Genomic DNA, 12,771 nt, shown 5'->3' with positions numbered 1-12,771 from the left:
CTCTTTGCAATTTTACACTGTCGAACTCCTTTCTGATATTGCTCCACTATTTGTCGGCACAGAATTAGGGGGATTGGTGATCCTCTTCCCATCTTTACTTCTGAGAGCCACTGCCACTCCAAGATGCTCTTTTTATACCCAGTCATGTTAATGACCTATTGCCAATTGACCTAATGAGTTGCAATTTGGTCCTCCAGCTGTTCCTTTTTTGTACCTTTAACTTTTCCAGCCTCTTATTGCCCCTGTCCCAACTTTTTTGAGATGTGTTGCTGTCATGAAATTTCAAATGAGCCAATATTTGGCATGAAATTTCAAAATGTCTCACTTTCAACATTTGATATGTTGTCTATGTTCTATTGTGAATACAATATCAGTTTTTGAGATTTGTAAATTATTGCATTCCGTTTTTATTGACAATGTATACTTTGTCCCAACTTTTTTGGAATCGGGGTTGTACAAAAAGAGCTTCCCAGAGAGGCTGAGTCTCTCAGAAGTAAAGATAGGGAGAGGTTCACCACTCTGTGAAAGACTGTGTGGGCAAACAATGCAACAACTTAAGAATAATGTTCCTTGATGTACTGTAAAATTGCAAAGAATGTGGGGATTACATCATCTGTGGTACATAATATCATTAAAAGATTCAGAGAATCTGGAGAAATCTCTATATGCAAGAGACAAAGCTGAAAACTGACATTGGATACCTGTGATCTTCAGGCCCTCAGGTGACACTACATTAAAAGCAGACATGTGTCTGTAGTGGAAATCACTGTATGGGCTCAGGAATACTTCAGAAAACCATTGTCTGTGAAAACAGTTCATTACTGCATCCATAATGCAAATTAAAACCATATACAAACAATATCCAGAAACACCGCCACCTTCTCTGTGCCCGAGCTCTTTTACGATGAACTGAGGTGAAGTGGAAAACTGTCCCGAGTTCTGACGAATCAAAAGTAGAAATCCTTTATCGAAATCATGGACACCACATCCTCCAGGCTAAAGAGGAGAGAGACCATCCAGCTTGTTGTCAGTGCACAGTTCCAAAGCCAGCACCTATGATGGTATGAGGGTGCATTAGTGCACATGACATAGGTAGCTTGTACATCTGGGAAGGCATCATTAATGCTGAACGATACAGGTTTTGGAGCAACATGCAGACATACAGACCACATTTTTTTCAGGGAAGGCCTTCCTTATTTCAGCAAGACAATGTCAAACCACATTCTGTACATATTAAAACTGCATAGCTTAGTCGTAAAAGAGTCTGGGTGCTAAACTGGCCTGCCTGCAATCCAGACCTGTGTCCTATTTAAACAACTGAAACTGTATAACAGGCAAGAATAGGACAACATTTCACTTTCAAAACTACAGCAATTGTTTGCCTCAGTTCCCAAACGTTTACAGAGTGTTGTTAAAAGTAGAGGTGATCCAACACAGTGGTAAACATGCCCCTGTCCCAACTTTCTGAAACATATTGCTGGCACCAAATTCAAAATGAGCATTTTTTTTAAACAATAAATTCTCAGTTTCAAGACTTGATATGTTATATTTGTACTATTTTCATTGAAATATAGGATTTCCATGATTTCCAAATCATTGCATTCTGCTTTTATTTATCTTTTACATAGTGTCCCAACTTTTTGGGAATTGGGGTTCTATGCAACCAATGTTATGCTAATGCTCGTGGCTAGTAGGCTAGTTGCCTAAAACAAGGGGTAAAAAAACTTGGCAGCTAACTTACCAGGCAGCTGAAGAACAGCAGCAATCTCCTGCCAAAGAACTAGAGACCAGAGGTTTAAGCTGAGATACATGAAAGGTAGGGTGAACACATCGCATGGTGAGTGGTAATGCCAGTCTAACAGAACATGGGTTGATTACCTTCTTGATGAGGAAGGGTCCAAGGAACCTGGGTGCTAGCTTGCGAGAGACGGTCCTAAGCGGCAGGTGGCGCGTGGAGAGCATAACTCGTTGGCCTACTCAGTAGGTGGGTGCCTTGGAGCGACGTTTGTCGGCCTGCCTCTTGGATGCAAGTGCGGAGCAAATGAGTCTTTTCCAGGCCAATGCTCACGTCCTCCTGTAGTGGCGTATAAAGAGCTGGGCTGAGGGTATGGTGACCTCCTCCTCTTGGCTGGGGAACAGTGGTGGTTGGTAACCTAGTGAGCACTGGAATGGAGAGAGACCTGTTGCAGAGGAAGGGAGAGTGTTATGTGCATATTCGATCCAGGGTAGGTACTTGCTCCAAGAACTGGCATCCCTGGACTCCATGCACCTGAGTGCAACCTCCAAAGCCTGGTTCACCCATTCTGCCTGGCCGTTGGTCTGTGGGTGGAAGCCTGAGGAGAGACTACAGATGGCTCCAATGAGTTTGCAGAAGGCTCTCCAGAACTGTGCAGTGAACTGAGGACCCGGTCAGAAACTATGTCGGTAGGCAGATCATGTAGGTGGAAAACGTGGTGGACGAGTAGTTCTGTGGTCTCTTTGGCTGAGGGGAGCTTGGGCAGAGAAATGAAATGGACGGCCTTAGAAAAACGGTCAATAACAGTGAGGATGCATGTGTTGCCACCTGAGTTGGGGAGTCCTGTGATGAAGTCCAGGGCGATGTGAAATCAAGGTCGATGCGGAGTTGGAAGGGGTCTTAGTAAGCCGGCAGGGGGTCGATTGGCTGTCTTGTTCTGGGAGCATGTGTTGCAGGCTGCCACGAACTCCTGGACATCCTCCTTGATGGATGGCCACCAAAAGCTCTGCTGGATGAGAGCCAGGGTTTGGGCGGCTCCCGGATGACAGGCCAGCTTGGAGCCATGACTCCACCGCAGCACCTGAGTTCGCACAGGACAGGGAACAAACAGATGGTTTGGAATGTTGTTGGAGTTATCTTCACTGGGGTCCTGCTCCAGGGCCTTCTGCACAAGCGTCTCAACCTCTAGAATAGCGGCTCCCACCAGGCAACGTGGAGGAAGGATGGTCTCAGGTGGCTTGGACTCCTCTTGGTGGGAAGAGAACATCCCTGGATAGGATGTCAGGTTTGCCGTTCTTGGAGCCTGGGTGGTAAGAGAGCATGAAGTTGAACCGGGAGAAAAAGAGAGACCAATGGGCTTGACGGGAATTGAGACGTTTGGCGGACTTGAGGTACTCCAGGTTTTTATGGTCGGTCCAGACTAGGAAAAAGAGATCAGACCCCTCAAGCCAGTGCCTCCACTCCTCCAAGGCTAGTTTCATGGCCAGTAGTTCTCGGTCACCAATGTCGTAGTTCTGTTTGGCTGGGGATAGCTGGCAGGAGAAGAAGGAGCATGGGTGGACTTTGTTGTCATTGGCCCTCTGGGATAGGATGGCTCCGACCCCTGACTCGGAGGCATCGACCTTGATGATAAACTGCTTGGTTGAATCAGGTATGGTGAGAATGGGTGCTGTGGTAAATCTGCACTTGAGACTGGAAAAGGCTTTATCTGCTTCCTCCTCCCACTTGAACTTGGTCTTGGTCGAGGTCAGGGCTGAGAGAGGTCTGGCCACCATGCTGAAGTCATGGACGAAGCGCCTGTAGAAGTTGGCGAACCCCAGGAAGTGCTGGAGCTCTCATCTCAAAGATGGGGTGGGCCAGTCAGCAACTGCCTCCAGCTTGAGGTGGTCCATCTGAATCTTTGATGGAGAGATGATGAACCCCAGGAATGAGACAGAGCCTTGGTGGAACTCACTCTTTTCCACCTTGACGAACAACTTGTTCTCAAGCAGGCGCTGGAGGACCTGCCAGACGTGACCCCGATGTTCCTCCAGGGAGCAGGAGAAGATCAGGATGTCATCCAGGTACATGAAAACAAAGATGCTTAGGAAGTTCCTTAAGATGTCATTAACGAGTGCCTGGAAGACTGCGGGCGCGTTGGTCAGGCCGAAAGGGACCACGAGGTACTCGTAGTGACCAGTGGTGGTGTTAAAGGCTGTCTTCCACTCGTCCCCCTCCCTGATCCTGACGAGATGGTATGCATTGCATAGATCTAGCTTGGTGAATACCTTGGCTCCCTGGAGTTGCTCAAAGGCTGTGATCATGAGTGGTAGTGGGTAGCGGTTCTTGACCGTGATGGCACTGAGACCCCAATAGTCAATACAGGAGTGGAGCGACTTGTCCTTCTTTTCCATGAAGAAGAATCCCACCCCTGCTGGGGAGGAGGAAGGGCGGATGATCCCAGCTGCCAAAGATTCGGAGATGTACTTCTCCATGGCTTGCCTTTTGACGGAAGAGAGAGAGTAGAGTCATCCTTTGGGTGGTGCTGTCCTGGGTAGGAGGTCGATTCCACAGTCATAGGGTCTGTGAGGAGGGAGGGATACTACTTGGGTCTTACTGAAAACGAGTTTGAGATCCAGATATTCCAAAGGCACGTGAGAGAGGTCAGGGAACTCGCTGGCTGAAGGGCTGCAGTGGTTTGGCGGGAGGCAGAGGGGAGTTCAGACAGGAAGCTAGGCAGGACTGGCTCCAGTCTAGGATGGTGTTGTCAGCCCAGTTAAGGTGGGGGTTGTGCTGCATTAACCATGGTAATCCTAGGACGATGGGTACGTGGGGGTTGTTCATGACGTGAAGCTGGATGGCTTCTGAGTGGTTACCGGAAATCCTTAGGGTGAGCGGGGTGGTAAGGTGAGTGATGCTGATCAAGCCAGTGCCATTGAGTGTCAGGACCATGAGATGGACGTCGAGAGCAAGTAGCGGGATTCCCAGACGCTTGGCAATGGCAGAGCAGATCAGGTTCCTGTCCACCCCTGAGTTGACGAGGGCCTGGAGGTGGTGATGCTGGTTGTCACAGATAATGATGATGGGAAGTAATGGACGATTAGCGGGGGACTGGTTCCGAGCGTTGCCCACCAGGGCCCCTTGATTCACTGGTGGGCTCATCCTTTTAGCGGGCAGGCTTGGCAGATGTGTCCCAGCTGACCACAGTAGAAGCAGGCCCCCGTGCTCCACCAGCGATGTCGTTCCTCTGCTGACACCTGAACCCAGTCTACCTACATGGGTTCGACGGACGCAGCGGGAGGTGGAGAGGAGGTGAAGCTGGGGCAGTTCTGAAGCTGGATGGCTTCTGAGTGGTTACCGGAAATCCTTAGGGTGAGCGGGGTGGTAAGGTGAGTGATGCTGATCAAGCCAGTGCCATTGAGTGTCAGGACCATGAGATGGACGTCGAGAGCAAGTAGCAGGATTCCCAGACGCTTGGCAGTGGCAGAGCAGATCAGGTTCCTGTCCACCCCTGAGTTGACGAGGGCCTGGAGGTGGTGATGCTGGTTGTCACAGATAATGATGATGGGAAGTAATGGATGATTAGCGGGGGACTGGTTCCGAGCGTTGCCCACCAGGGCCCCTTGATTCACTGGTGGGCTCATCCTTTTAGCGGGCAGGCTTGGCAGATGTGTCCCAGCTGACCACAGTAGAAGCAGGCCCCCGTGCTCCACCAGCGATGTCGTTCCTCTGCTGACACCTGAACCCAGTCTACCTACATGGGTTCGACGGACGCAGCGGGAGGTGGAGAGGAGGTGAAGCTGGGGCAGTTCTGAAGCTGGATGGCTTCTGAGTGGTTACCGGAAATCCTTAGGGTGAGCGGGGTGGTAAGGTGAGTGATGCTGATCAAGCCAGTGCCATTGAGTGTCAGGACCATGAGATGGACGTCGAGAGCAAGTAGCAGGATTCCCAGACGCTTGGCAGTGGCAGAGCAGATCAGGTTCCTGTCCACCCCTGAGTTGACGAGGGCCTGGAGGTGGTGATGCTGGTTGTCACAGATAATGATGATGGGAAGTAATGGATGATTAGCGGGGGACTGGTTCCGAGCGTTGCCCACCAGGGCCCCTTGATTCACTGGTGGGCTCATCCTTTTAGCGGGCAGGCTTGGCAGATGTGTCCCAGCTGACCACAGTAGAAGCAGGCCCCCGTGCTCCACCAGCGATGTCGTTCCTCTGCTGACACCTGAACCCAGTCTACCTACATGGGTTCGACGGACACAGCGGGAGGTGGAGAGGAGGTGAAGCTGGGGCAGTTCTTCTCTCTCCTCCATTGCTGGATCCAAGCATTGATGCGGTTGGCGAGGTCCATGAGGCTGGAGAGGTCTGACGGCAGTTTCCGTGATACCAATTCGTCCTTGATAGCATCGGACAAGCCATGCAGGAACGCGTCGATCTGGGCATTCTCATTCCAACCGCATGAAGCCGCCAACGTCTGGAACTCAATGGCGTAATCCGAGGTAGACTGGGACCCCAGCCACAACTCCATAAGCTCTCTGGCCACCTCCTGGTCAGACAGAGAGTGGTTGAAAGTTCACCTCATCTCCTTGGAGAAATCCTTGAAACTGGAACAAAAGGGTGCATTGGCATCCCAGGCTGCTGTTCCCCACTCTCTGGCCTTACCGGTGAGGAGCGTTATTGTATATGCTACCCGGGAGCATTCTGTGGGGAAGGCCAGAGGTTGCAGCTCTAGGATCAACGAACATTGAGACAGAAACGATCTGCAAGTACCTGGTTCTCCCTTGTAGGGCTGAGGTGCTGGAAGTCTCGGTTCGTGGAGAAAAGTGGTGGCAGGAGCTGAAGTAGGAGATGGCTGAGCAGGGGTAGGCATGGCTTGACAGCGCTGCATCTGCATGGTGAGAAGGTTGAGTGCATTGGACAGGGTGGCGAGGTTCTGGGTAATTTGTTGTAGGTCTTGTCGGTGGGTCCCCAGGAGAGTCCCTTGCTGCTGGATGGCCGTTCTCAGATGGGCGAGTTCCGCTGGATCCATGTTGGCCAGAACGTACTGTTATGGGGGGTGAGATGTGGTGAGTAGGATCCAGAAGCAGAACACAGACTGTAATCCAATAAATAAGATGATTTAATGCAGGGAAGAAAGGGCATGGCAAAAGGTAAACAAACAGGACAAAAAACAAATGGCAAAAATAATCCGGGCAAAATGAGAACAAACAACTTGACAAAAACATGAGACAGGCAAAGACAAAAATGCTAGTGCAAAAAACCCTGAACAAGAAAAGACCCTTAGTGCAAAAAAACATGAACCAGAAATAACCCTTAGTGCAAAAAAACATGAACCAGAAAAATGCTAGTGCAAAAACCATGAACAAGAGAAAATCGCTAGAGAGATAAACCATGAGAAGGAAGAGAGGCACAGAAATGGCTTGTAGTATTGGACCAGGTGGGTGGAGCACAGAAGCACGGCAGGCCAGAACTGAGTTCTCAATGAACTATTTATTGTTAGCTTTTCAGCCTTTTATCACTTCCCAGCCATGCATGCACGCACGCACGCACGCACACACACACAAGTGTTCTGGTTAGGGAGAGCTCCCTTTCTCTGCTCTCCTCTCCTTTTAAAGGGCGAGATCACTGGGGAAGACACAAACACAGGTTAATCCCCATCAGGTGCAATGATTCCACCACTTACCTTCCCTGACTCCGCCCTCCATTCACAGACCGACGCTTGGCCATGCCCCTGCTGCCACATACCCCCACCGCCCGACTAAAGCCGTGGAGCCGTCCGGCCTGTAGCCGACCCCCCCCCCCTTGACGGGAGAGGCAATCCGCCACGACCATATCTGCACCCCCGGCCTGTGGACCACCTTGGACTTAAACGGCTGGAGTGCCAGATACCAACAGGTGATCCGCGCGTTGGCATCCTTCATGCGGTGGAGCCACTGCAGGGGCAAGTGGTCTGAACAGAAGGTGAAAGGGCGCCCCAGCAGGTAGTCGCGGAGGGCGAGGACTGCCCATTTGATGGCAAGGCACTCCTTTTCGATCGTGCTGTACCTGCCCTCGCGGACCGACAACTTCCGGCTGATGTACAGCACTGGGTGGTCCTCCCCCCCACCTCCTGGGACAGAACAGCCCCCAGCCCTCTGTCCGACGCGTTCGTCTGCAAAACAAAGGGGAGAGAAAAGTCAGGGGAGTGTAACAGTGGCCCCCCACACAGTGCAGCCTTTACCTCAGAGAAAGCCCGCTGGTATTGCTCCGTCCACTGGACCGGATCTGGCGCTCCCTTTTCAGTGAGATCAGTCAGCGGGCTGGTGATGTCCGAATAATTAGGTATAAACCTATGAGAGTAGCCAGCCAGCCCCAGGAACTGTCTCACCCCCTTTTTGGTCTTGGGCCTCAGGAAGGCCGCAATCGCTGCTGTCTTATTAATTTGGGGATGCACCTGCCCATTGCCCAAGTGGAAACCCAGATACCGTACTTCCACCCGCCCAATCGCACACTTATTTGGGTTGGCTGTGAGACCCGCTCGCCTCAGTGACCTAAGGATGGCCCTTAGGTGTTCCACATGCTGTGGCCAATCATTACTATAAATAATAATGTTGTCCAAGTCGGCAGCCGCGTAGGTGGCATGGGGGCAGAGGACCTTATCCATAAGCCACTGGAATGTAGCGGGCGCCCCAAACAGCCCAAAAGGAAGTGTGACGAACTGGTGTAAGCCAAACAGTGTGGGAAAGGCCATTTTCTCTCAGGATAATGGAGTCAAGGGGATCTGCCAATATCCCTTTGTCAAATCCAGTGTAGAATAAAAACGAGCCGTGCCTAGTCAATCGAGCAACTTGTCAATATGAGGCTTTGGGTACGCGTCAAACTTAGACACCGCGTTGACTTTCCTATAGTCCACACAGAACCGGACCGACCCGTCAGCCTTGGGAACCAAGACCACTGGGCTTCTCCAGTCACTGTGGGACTCCTCAACGATGCCCATTTTGAGCATGGCCTCGAGCTCTTCCCGAACCACCTTTTTTTGTGTTTGGGCAGTCTGTAAGGGTGGCTGCACACTACTACCCCCAGGGGCATCTCAATGTGGTGTTCTATGAGGTGGGTGCGGCCGGGCAGTGGTGAGAACACATCAGAAAATTCTGTTTGCAACTGGGCGACCTTCGTGAGCTGGTCTCCACAGGGGACCAGAGCGGTGGGCGATGTCAATTTCCCTTTTTGAACCTCCGGCCCCAGCTCCGCCTTCTCCGGAACCACCGACACCAATGCCACGGGGACCTCCTCATTCCAAAGTTTGAGTAGGTTGAGGTGGTATATCTGTAATGCCCCACCCCTGTCTGTTCGCCTCACCTCATAGTCGATGTCCCCGACTCGCCGTGTGACCTCAAAGGGTCCTTGCCACCTGGCGATCAATTTAGAGCTCGACGTGGGCAACAACATGAGTACTTTATCTCCCGGTGTGAATTCCCTAAGTCGCGTGCCCCTGTCGTACAGACGGACTTGACATTCTTGGGCCTGCCGCAAATTCTCCTGGGTTAGGTGCGTGAGGGTGTGGAGTTTGGCGCGCAGGTCAATAACATATTAAATTTCATTTTTACTGGTTGAAGGTCCCTCCTCCCAATTTTCCCATAGCACATCCAGAATGCCACGTGGCTTATGCCTGTATAGTAATTCGAACGGGGAGAACCCCGTGGAGGCTTGTGGGACCTCTCGCACTGCGAATAACAGGGGCTCGAGCCATTTATCCCAGTTGTGTGCGTCCTCGCTTACGAATTTTCTAATTATGTTTTTGAGGGTGCGATTAAACCGTTCGACTAAGCCATCTGTTTGTGGGTGATAAACGGTGGTGCAAATAGGTTTAATTCCCAGTAACCCATACAGTTTGCACAGTGTACGTGACATAAACGTAGTGCCTTGATCAGTCAGAATCTCTTTGGGGATTCCGACCCGGGAGATGACGCGGAAGAGTGCTTCAGCAATACTATGTGCTGAGATATTGCGAAGAGGCACTGTTTCCAGATATTGCGTTGCATAGTCCACCAGAATTAAAATAAAACAATATCCTTGTTTTGACTGACCTAATGGCCCGACGAGATCCATCCCAATTCTTTCGAACGGGGTCTCGATTAATGGCAGAGGGCGCAAAGGCGCTTTTGGGATGGCCACAGGATTTACTAACTGGCATTCATGGCACGCCGTACACCACCTACGGACATCGCCGCGAATCCCTGGCCAATAGAACCGGGCCATTATTCGGGCTAGTGTCTTATCCTGCCCCAAGTGTCCAGCTATGGGATTAAAGTGAGCCACCTGGAATATAAATTCTCAGCGGCTCTTTGGGATTAAAAGTTGGGTTATTTGTTCCTTAGTCTGAGTGTCCTGTGTCACTCGGTATAATCTATCTTTAATAATGGAAAAATAGGGGAAGGATGGGGTGGCATTTGGCTGGAGCATTTGACCATCAATTACTCTCACTTGGTCAAACGCATGCCACAGAGTCTCGTCTCGCGACTGCTCTAATGGGAAATCCACGAGGGAATCCCCGAGAGAGGGAGGAGGAGCCTGCTGCTCCTCACTCTGACGTGGTGATGACATAGATGGCTCTGTGACAGCTGCTCCCGCCAATGCCACTCCGGGACCTCCCCCTGCTGAACTATGGCAGGCCCCACTCTTCACTAAGTGCGTCATTAATTCCTGAAATCCTGGCCAATCAGTCCCCAAAATTATCGAGTGGGTAAGGCGAGGATTAACCACCGCCTGTACTCTAAATTTCTCCGCTCAAAACAGAATGCGGACCGACACTAAAGGGTAGTTGTGAACATCCCCGTGCACACACAACACCTTCACCAACTGTGCTCTTCCCAATGCCTCGTCTTGCACCAGGCTTTGGTGGATTGAGGTCTGATTACAGCTGGAGTCCACCAAAGCCTGATACATATCCCCTTGGATACTCACCGGTATGCGATACACTCCGGCCCGATCAAGGGCGGTCTCCGGCGCGTCGGGGATCCAGACCACCGCGCCCACCTCCATCACCGAGCACTGATGCTGGAGGTGCCCCGGTTCCCCGCAGCGCCAGCATACAGGCCCAGGCTCTCTCTCTGCACCGGTGTTCCAGAGATCACTCACCTGAGGGGGGGGAGACACAGGCACGGAAGTAAGAAACGGTAGGACACTGCGGGTGCGGCGGGCCGGCTGGGGTGGAGCCGTCCCCCGCCTCCGCGGTGGGGGAATGGGGCGAGGGCGAGGAACAGAAGGGGGGAGAGAGAGAGGGGAGAAGGGGAGACATGCTGTCCAGCCGTCGGAACGGCCGCCATATGGTCCTCCGCCAGCTCGATGGGCTGATCCAGCGATGCCAGGCGATGGCACTGGACCCACTCTGCGGTTCCTTCCGGAAGTCGGGTGACGAATTGCTCCAGTGCCACCAGATCGATGATCCCCTCGGCATCGCGGTTGTCGGCACTCAGCCACCGCTGGCAGGTGTCCCGGAGTTGCTGGCCAAACACGAATGGCCGGCCGAGCTCCTCCAGGCGCAGCGCACAGAAGCGCTGCTGCTGCTGCTCCGGGGTGCGACCCACGCACTGGAGGACGGCCCTGTGGAGGTCCGCGTAGACCAGCCGGCTGTCGGTGGGGATCTGTAGCGCGGCCAGCTGCGCCTCGCCCATTAGCAGGGGGAGGAGGCGCGCCACGTGCTGTTCCACCGGCCAACCCCACACCTCAGCTGCCTGCTCGAAAAGAGTGAGGAAGGCTTCAGGGTCATCCCGCGGACCCATCTTCATTAGGGTGAGGTGGGGAGGGTCCGCGGCGATGGTGATCGGGGCCCCCGCAGACGCAAGCAGGTGCCGGAATGCCTAGTGAGCTTCCTGTTGCACCAGCATCAGGGCTTCGAAGCATTGTTTTTGCTCCTTCTGGAGGGCGATCAGCGCCTAGTCCTGGCTCTGTTGGGCCGTGGCGAGGGCATGGACCAGGTCCTGGAAGAGGGAGGACTCCATGTAGCCGTTCCCTTCTGCACTTTCCCAGGTTTCAGCACCACTGTAGTATTGGACCAGGTGGGTGGAGCACAGAAGCACAGCAGGCCAGAACTGAGTTCTCAATGAACTATTTATTGTTAGTTTTTCAGCCTTTTATCACTTCCCAGCCACGTACACACACACACAAGTGTTCTGGTTGGGGAGAGCTCCCTTTCTCTGCTCTCCTCTCCTTTTAAAGGGCGCGGTCACTGGGGAAGACACACAAACACAGGTTAATCCCCATCAGGTGCAATGATTCCACCACTTACCTTCCCTAACTCCACCCTCCATTCACAGACCAACGCTTGGCCACGCCCCAGCTGCCACAAGGCTAGAGTAGCAAAACGAGATATTCTGGCAAAGTATGAGTCTGAGAACGGCGTATGTATAAGCAGTGGTGAAAACCAGGAAGTGAATGCAGGTGAGAAGGAATTCCTGTCCCAGATCCAGATCGGCGCTGGCGTGAGAGATCTGTAATCTCCGGAGTGGATGTCCAGAGTGGAGCATGACACATGTGGTCTGATGAGTCCAGATTTACCCTATTCCTGAGTGTTAGACATGTCAGGGTAAGAAGGGAAGTGCATGAAGTGATGGGTACATCATGCCTAGTGATCACTGCATAAGCTCGAACGGGGCTCGAACCCAGACCTTCTTGCTGTGAGGCGACAGCGCTAACCACTACACCACCTTGCCGCCCCACCAAAGAAAGTGAGCAACAATATCATGTGACCACTGTGGGGTGTGTTTGACCTACTTTTAACCAAAGCAAGTTGGCGTGGGCAAACATGGCAGACTCTGCTCTCCCGCCAGTTAAAAGCCAGCAGAAAAGAAAAGGAAAGCCTGCCTAGTGAGTGCAACTGCAAGACAGAGCAAGGTAACGGTAGATGACATGTCATTTTTCTGGACAGATAACTGAATCATTCTAGCTAGTGCTTAGCTATCTTAGCTTTAGAATGCATGGGCTTGACTCCATGGTAGCGAGTATGGAGTTATACACCTAATATTTTGATCTTACAGAGAAAGAAACAATAACACAAAAGCATTAACAGAAAAAGATATATTC

Source organism: Neoarius graeffei, chromosome 9 (genome assembly GCF_027579695.1).
Source record: "Neoarius graeffei isolate fNeoGra1 chromosome 9, fNeoGra1.pri, whole genome shotgun sequence".
Taxonomy (NCBI): domain Eukaryota; kingdom Metazoa; phylum Chordata; class Actinopteri; order Siluriformes; family Ariidae; genus Neoarius; species Neoarius graeffei.
Note: the sequence above shows the minus strand (reverse complement) of the source record.